Source organism: Bipolaris maydis (assembly GCF_028858645.1).
Source record: "Bipolaris maydis strain C4 unplaced genomic scaffold PSV08scaffold_1, whole genome shotgun sequence".
NCBI classification, from domain to species: Eukaryota; Fungi; Ascomycota; class Dothideomycetes; order Pleosporales; family Pleosporaceae; genus Bipolaris; species Bipolaris maydis.
Window position 1 is genome coordinate 53,820 of NW_027093857.1, and position 8,585 is coordinate 62,404.

An 8,585-nucleotide genomic window follows, 5' to 3' on the forward strand; every position below is an offset into this window, starting at 1 on the left:
AAGTAGAATACTTCTATAAAAACTACCTAAAGAATAAAGTTAAGTAAGAAGTAGTTAAAATAAGAATACTATAGATAGTAATACTATACTTAACTAAGAAGCTAGATAAGACTCTTAGTAACCTAAACCTATATAATAAAGTAAGATAAGCTACTAATAAGGCTTTTAAGCTAGTATAGAAGGTAATAAAACGTTAAGACTTTAAGTAAAATAAACTACTACTAATAAATTAGTAGATTAAAGAGGTAGGGGTACTACGCTGCCTAAGAAACTAATAGTACTAGATTTATAGAAATACTAGGCACTAAGCTAATAATTATAATATTAAAGAATAAATTATAATTATAGAACCTTATATAAAGGAAATTACTTATAGAGCTACCTAAGAATAACCTAGATTTAAGAAATCTAATAATAAGAAGACACCTTAGACATTTGAGAAATAAATAGAGTAATATAAGCGCTTATATTAGGTTAACTACCTAAGATAGTATAATTATTACTTAAGAAAGCGAGAAGAAACTAGAAATAATTAGAATAATTACTACTATATTAACTTATAGTATAATAAGTATTAAGTATAATATTACTAAATATACTAGCTAAGAGAAAAGAAAGCTTATAAGAAGCTATACTAAATTAATTATATAACTAATTACTAGTGTTAGAATATTGCTACTTAGGTAGCGGAAGTTGCTGCTTGTTCTACTAGTAGCTCAGAGGTAGAGGTCTCTGCCTTCTACTTGTCTAGTAATAGACTTAGAGGCAGCTTATCGAAGGTTCTAGTAAAGAGAGATAAATAAGAGATAAAAAGATATTGCTAGGGGAGAGAGAATAGTTAAATTGCCTTCCTAAGGTAGTCTGTAGGATTCGCTCTACTCTTCTCTACTTTCTATCTACTAGCTCTTCTACTACTTATATATTCGTTGTCTTAGATTCTAGAAGAGTCTTCTTAGTAGTAGCTTGCGTAATCTATGGCGTAATAGATAGATATTACTAGATAATAGCATAATAGCTTCTAGTAATAGATTAATTGACGTGTCTTGGTTGAAGGTTGAGTACTTGGTTCTATTAGAGATTAGCTGGTGAGCTTATATCTCCAACACACCCCCTTAAGCTAGGCAGCTGAGATCTGATTGATCTGCTGGTTTTGATTAGCTTGTTTGTTTCGATGAGCTTAGGCTGATAGATTCGATCGATCTGATGGGTTGGATTGTTTTGATAGATTGGTTCGATGGATTGGTTTGATGGATTGGTTTGATGGATTGGTTTGATGGATTGGTTTGATGGATTGGTTTGATGGATTGGTTTGATGGATTGGTTTGATGGATTGGTTTGATGGATTGGTTTGATGGATTGGTTTGATAGATTGGTTTGATAGATCTGATAGATTGACTAGATTCGATTGCGATCGAAAATCTTGAATCTTATCAGCGTTTGTAGCTTTGGTGAGACAATCAGCTAGTAGCTGGTTGGTACTTTGGTATTGTATTTGGATCTGTTTATCCTCCACCTTTTCGCGAATAAAGTAGTATTGAATATCAATGTGTTTCGTCCTCGCGTGGTAGGTAGGATTTTTGGATAGTTGAATTGCGCTTTGGCTGTCAGAGTATATAGTAACAGTTCCATCTGATAATATATCAAACAGTGGTTTGATACTTTTAATAATCTGGTTTAGATAGATACTCTGTTTTGTAGCTTCGCGGTAGGCCATGAATTCAGCTTCTGCGCTTGATAACGCGACGGTTGGTTGGAGCTTTGATAGCCATGAAATTGTGCAATAACTCTTGTTCAACTGGAGTAAAAAGATATATCCTGTGGTGGATCTGCGGGTATCAAAATCACCCCCCCAATCTGCATCGGTGGATCCGATCAGTTTGATCTGATCTAATCTCATCGATGTAGATTGATCAGTTTTGATGGAGCCTTCTTGAATATTGGAGCTAAGTTGATATAATAGTCCAATTTGGCTTGATTGCGATAGGTATCCCCATAGGTGATCAAGGTTGCTAAAATGTTCAGGGCTTGGATTGGCCATAAATCGCGATAGAAGATTAACTGCGTAGGTAATATCTGGCCGAGTAAAGATAGATAGATAGATTAGTGCGCCAATTTGTTGTTGAAATAGATTGATATCTTTTGGCGTTGCTGTTTGGTCGTTTTTTGCAAGCTTGGTACCTTGTGGTAAAGGTATTTTTCTTGGCTTAACGTTCTGCTTATTGAAACGAGTAAGCAGCCGTTGAAGATAGCTTTCTTGGCTGATATATATCGATCGATTAGATCGATTAATTTGGATACCTAGGAATTCAGTTACATCGCCAAGGTCTTTGATTTCAAGCTCTGATATATCAGATAGCTTGTAGAATAGCTGTTGAATCCTTTGTTCGTCTGGTCCAAAAATGAGTAAATCGTCCACATGGGTTGCGATTATTATTTTCTGTTTTTGATGGATATAGGTAGCTGTATCGATCGGCAAGGATTGAAAACCTAGTTGATAGAGTAAGCTTGATAGCAGTTTCTGCCATTGTCGACTAGCTTGTTTAAGCCCATATAGAGCCTTGTTGAGTAAACAAACGTGGTTAGGATAATTTGAATTTGAAAATCCCTCTGGTTGTTCGATATAGATCGTGGTATCGATTAGTGCATTTGGAAAAGCTTGTTTTATATCCCAGCTCTGTATAGCCCAGCCTTGGGCTGTCGCAATCGCAAGTAACAGACGGATAATATCGGGCCTTGTAGTATTGGCAAACGTTTCTTGATAGTTAATGCCAAACTCTTGTTGAAAACCTTTGGCTACCCAACGAGCTTTGAAGATAAAATCGTTGTTTTGTTGATATTTTCTGTTAAGTACCCAGCGTCCTTTAAGTACTGGTTGGTTGGAAGGCCTTGGTACAAGCGTCCAAGTATTATTCTTTTGCAGCTGATCTAGCTCTTTTTGCATTGCCAATAGATATTGATCCTTATTGTCATGCTTAAGAACTTGGGAGTAGTTTTTTGGATCGGTAATATCCTTGGAGGTAAATAGGATTTCTTCAAGAATAATATCCTCTGTTGTAACTTCGGTAGATAGGGCTGATTCTGTCGTTCTAGCTCTATTCTTGATAAGTACAATTGGATTTCGTCCAACTGTTTTCATTTGATTGGTGGATTTCTGATCGTTTTGATTCACTGGTTTCGTCTGATCTACCATTGGATGAAGGTTTTGGTTGGTATTTGGATCAGCATTTAGTTGATCGTTGGATTGATCGTCGGATTGATCGTTGTATTGATCGATTACTAGTTGTGATTCAAGATCATAAGCTTGATCGTTGAATACTCCTTCAAGTATTTGAACATCCCTTGCAGTTACAATCTTATTCGACTTTAGATCAATTAGTCGATATAGATTGTTACTTAAATAGCCAGTAAGGTAGTACGGTTGGACTCGAGAATCGAGCTTACCCACGAATTCCTTTGGTTCTTTTCGATAGGCTAGTGATCCCCAAATTTTGATATTGTTAATATTTGGTTTTATTCCGTATTTTGCTTCGAAAGGTGTTCGAAAATTGATAGAACTATGCGGTGTTCTATTATATAGATATACCGCTGCGAGTAAGGCTTCTGCCCAAAGTTTGTTTGGCATTTTTGCTTCAAATAACAGAGCTCTGATCTTGTCGAATAGGGTTCGATTGATTCGTTCTGCGCCACCTTTAGCTTCAGGATTGAAGGGGGAAGTAAAACGTAACTTAAACCCTCTTCGATTTGATAGCTTTTGTAATTCTTTGGTATTTAGCTCATTATCTGATTGAATGAGCTTAATTAGCTTTGAATCCTGAACTTCAGCTCTTTTAATAAAAGCTTTGACTGGCGTTATAAGCTCTGATCTTGATGTGAGAAGGTCCACTTCTAGATATTTCGTGTGGTAGTCCAGGAAGGTAATGTAGTACCTATAGCCCTTGTTCGTTCTTGGCTTGATAGGTCCTCCTAGATCGCAGTATATAAGATCGCCAAACTCATTGACTTGAGTTATTGGTGGATTTCTGCTTATCTTGCTAGTAAATTTGCTTTTTAAGCAGATCTCGCAGTTGCTGAATGAGTTGTTTGTTTTAATATTTGAATTCATGCCGTTGGTGTTGTCACAAAGCTTATTTAAGCTTGTTTTACCAATATGGCCGAAACGTCGATGCAATAGATCGATTTGATCGTTTTCTTCTGTTTGATTGATTTGATCGATTTGATCGATTTGATAGTTTTGATCGTTTTGATCGGTTGGCATCGATTTTGACTGATTGGGCTGTTCTGATAGCTTTAGCTGATCAGATATATTGGTATCGTCTGATGTTAGTTCGGATGGTATGGGCTGTTCTGTCAGCAGTGCTGTATAATTGGCTTGTATATGGATCTGATCGTTTTGATGGATATCGCTAGTCGTGTGAAAGATCGCGACTTTTCGATTGTAGTAGCCCTTGGCTAGTATTTGGCTGGATTGGGTAATTAGACTATAGTCCCTCGCAAACTTGAATTCAGCTCCTTTTTCAACTGCTTGATAGAGACTAAGTAGGTTGACGCGAAACTCTGGTACAAGGAGTACTTCTTTTAGCACAACTGATTGATTAGTGCTAGTAAAAGTAATTGGTACTTCTCCTTTACCAATCGCTGGTAATAGTGTTCCTGTATTACCCCATTTGATATAGGTGTTGGAAATACTGCTGATATTTCTGAACAGCGTTCGGTCGGAACAGATATGCGCACTAGCTCCACTGTCTAGTATCCATTCAATAGATTTGTTTGTTTTGACCGATTGGGTTATATTGATATCAGCGATAGTTTGGTTAACTGATACTATTGTTGATAGAGCTGTTTCAGATCTATTGGAGCCTTGGTTGGGGCGTTTGCTTGGATCTTTCTGCCAACACTGATCAATTGTATGCCCATTTCTTCTGCAGAAGCTGCAGTTTTTTGAGCTTTTATATTGTTGGGTTGGTAAGGTCATTTCGATATCCTTTGGCTGCTGGTTTCGATAGGATTGATTGGATCGATGGTATTGATCAGATCGATGGGTTGGATCTGATCGATGATTGGATTGATGATCGAATCGATGATCTGATCGATGATTGGATCGATGAGCTGGTTGATAGATTTGATGCCTTTGGTAAGGTTTGGTATCGCTCCTTTGGATTGAGTTGTTGGAGCTGTTTTTGATCGATTTTAGTCGTCGAGCTTCGTCAATAATCTGACTGCTCATTGTTTCAAGATTAATTTCTTTATTTGATCTAAAATCTTGAGTAATTGCTGTGACTAGATAATTGAAATCTGAACTCAAGTTATTGAGTATTAGCGCAGCAATAAACCTGCTTGGTAATTCGATACTTCGAGCTTTTAGGCTGAAAGTAAGCCTTGATAGCTTTTGAAGATAGTTTTCCACGTTGTTTTGGCAGCTTGAAACAGTAGTATTAATAAGTTCTTTGCAGATAAGAAAGTCTGAGCTAAAACCTTCTTGCGCATATAGAGCTTTAAGGTTGTTCCATAGCTCTACTGGAGTATTGATTTCTTTTGTTTGTAGGAGAGGTCCATCTTCAAGACTAAGTCTTATAGTAGATAGTACCTTTGTCTCATTGTTTTTGAACGATTCTGGACGTTCTTCTGGTGTAAGGTCGGCTATTACAGCTATATCGCCGCAATCTTGTTGAATTAGAATTGATTGAATCCTTATAGCCCACATGTCGTAATTTGAGCTTCCTTTAAGCTTTGGTACTTTGAAAATACTGTCAGCCATTTTGATAGACTGATAGATTGATTGGTTAGATCGAGCTTATGCTGATACTATTGCAGTTACTGTCCTTACTATGAAGAACTCTGGCTGCAGATCGTCAGCTTGATAGATTGAAAAAACTGATTGATCGATTGATTGATTGATAGATCGATAGGTTGAAATATCGATAGGTTGAAATATCGATAGATTGATAGATTGATAGATTGATAGATTGATAGATTGATAGATTGATAGATTGATAGATTGATAGATTGATAGATTGATAGATTGATAGATTGGTGGATTGATAGATTGGTGGGCTGGTAAGTCGATCGATGGATTGATCGATCGCTGGATTGTTCAATTGATCGATAGATAGTTCTAGTCAGCTGATCTGACTTCGGATGATAGAGTTTCTCAGCTCTTCGCCGTGGTTATCCTCTTAACCCTTGTTACCCTAGCTCTTACTAAGAAACTAACCTAGATAGGTATAGTTCTTATATAGACAGCGCTGATCGTAATAGATCGCAATAAACGTATAGTACTAGAAGCTTCGATAGATCGCGTAATCCGGGCTCATAACCTGTTAGAATATTGCTACTTAGGTAGCGGAAGTTGCTGCTTGTTCTACTAGTAGCTCAGAGGTAGAGGTCTCTGCCTTCTACTTGTCTAGTAATAGACTTAGAGGCAGCTTATCGAAGGTTCTAGTAAAGAGAGATAAATAAGAGATAAAAAGATATTGCTAGGGGAGAGAGAATAGTTAAATTGCCTTCCTAAGGTAGTCTGTAGGATTCGCTCTACTCTTCTCTACTTTCTATCTACTAGCTCTTCTACTACTTATATATTCGTTGTCTTAGATTCTAGAAGAGTCTTCTTAGTAGTAGCTTGCGTAATCTATGGCGTAATAGATAGATATTACTAGATAATAGCATAATAGCTTCTAGTAATAGATTAATTGACGTGTCTTGGTTGAAGGTTGAGTACTTGGTTCTATCGGAGATTAGCTGGTGAGCTTATATCTCCAACAACTAGTTTTATAAAGAATAATAATAAAATATTTAAAAGGTAGATAACTACTACTATAGTATAATATCTACTAAGAAATATAATATAAAGAACTATAGAATATATAAAGATATAAGACTAAGAGTTATAATAACTAGAGTACTTAGATAGAATTAAAGAAAGTCTAAGAAAGAAAAGAGCTATAAATAACTCTTATAGACGTATTATAAAAAAGAATATATCTTCTATTAATAATAGTTTAAAAATACTTATAGAGTAAATAATTACCTCTATAGTACTTTATTAGTAAATATTTATAAGGTAGATAGATACTTAATTTATAAAATAAAGAAGCTAAGACTAATAAGAGAGGTTATAAAGGAAGATATACTATACTAGAATACCTATTAAAGCTTCTACTATAATAATTAGTATAAGATATACTATTTTACTAAAAATAGTAAAGGCTACTTTCCTAAGAAGAAGAAAGGTAAGTAGATAAAAAACTAGAATACTACTAGAGATAGAGTTACGCTAGTAAAGGTAGTTCTAAAATAACTCTTAAAGAAGTATATAAACTAAGAGTATAGAATTTATAACTATAAGCTATAGTACTTATAGATAAATATAAGATAATAGTACTTATAGATAATAGAGCTATATAAACTATTATCTTACTCTAAATAGTAGAGAGGAATTATATACTTTATTAGACTAAGAAAGTACTAATATAAGTAGTATTAGCTAATAATAGTCCTATAATATATAAGAATAGCTAGATTTAACTTAAGACTAAGATAGTATTATTACGCCTAGCTAGTTAAGAAAGCTAAATAAAGATTAGTATTATAGATCTTAGTAAGACTAAGATAATAATTAGCTATAACTAGTTATTAGAATATAAGTCTACTATTAATTAATAAAAAAAATTAATATATAGCTAAGAACCTATATATAAGGTTACTAGTATATAATAAGAAATATACTTAATAAATTAACGTGTAAACTTAAATAGAAGATTTTGTATAATTTTATTATATAAGATTATAAGAATTTATATAAAGAACTCTTAGAGAGTAGAAGTTATTTAGATATAGTAGGTCGCAACTATAAAAAAAGAACTAATACTATAGGTTATATCTATTTATAATAAACTATTACTAGTAGTTCTAGTAAAATACTAAATATTAGAGTTTAAAGAACTATTTAAGAAAAATAAAGTAATAGACTTAGTAGAATACTAAAATTAAAATTATAAAATTATCTTAGAGAAAGGAGCGAAGTTAAGCCTAAGAGAAATATACTCTATAGCGCTTAAGTATAATACTAAGCTATAGGATTACCTTTAAAAGAACTTAAAGAAGAGATTTATCTAACTAGAGTTAAGCTTAATAGTCTTACTTATATTATTTATAAAGAAGCCTAATAAAAAGTAGTAACTATATATTAACTATAAGAGGTTAAATAATATTACTTAGAAGAATTAATATCTCTTACTACTAATTATAGAGCTTATAGATTAACTCTAAAAAGCTAAGTAGTTTATAAAGTTTAATATTTAGAAAGAATTTTACTAAATTAGAATTAAAGAAGGTTATAAGTAAATAATAGTATTTAAGATAAAGTATAGACTCTTTAAGTATATAGTTATACTATTTAGGTTAATAAATACGCTAGCAACCTTTTAATTAGTTATTAATAACGCGCTCTATAAATATCTTAGAATCTTTATTACTATATATCTAAATAATATACTAGTATACTCTAGTAGTATACGCGAAGAATATATTAAGTATATTAAGAAGGTTTTATAGAAGCTTAAGAAATATAAGCTATACTTTTAACTAAG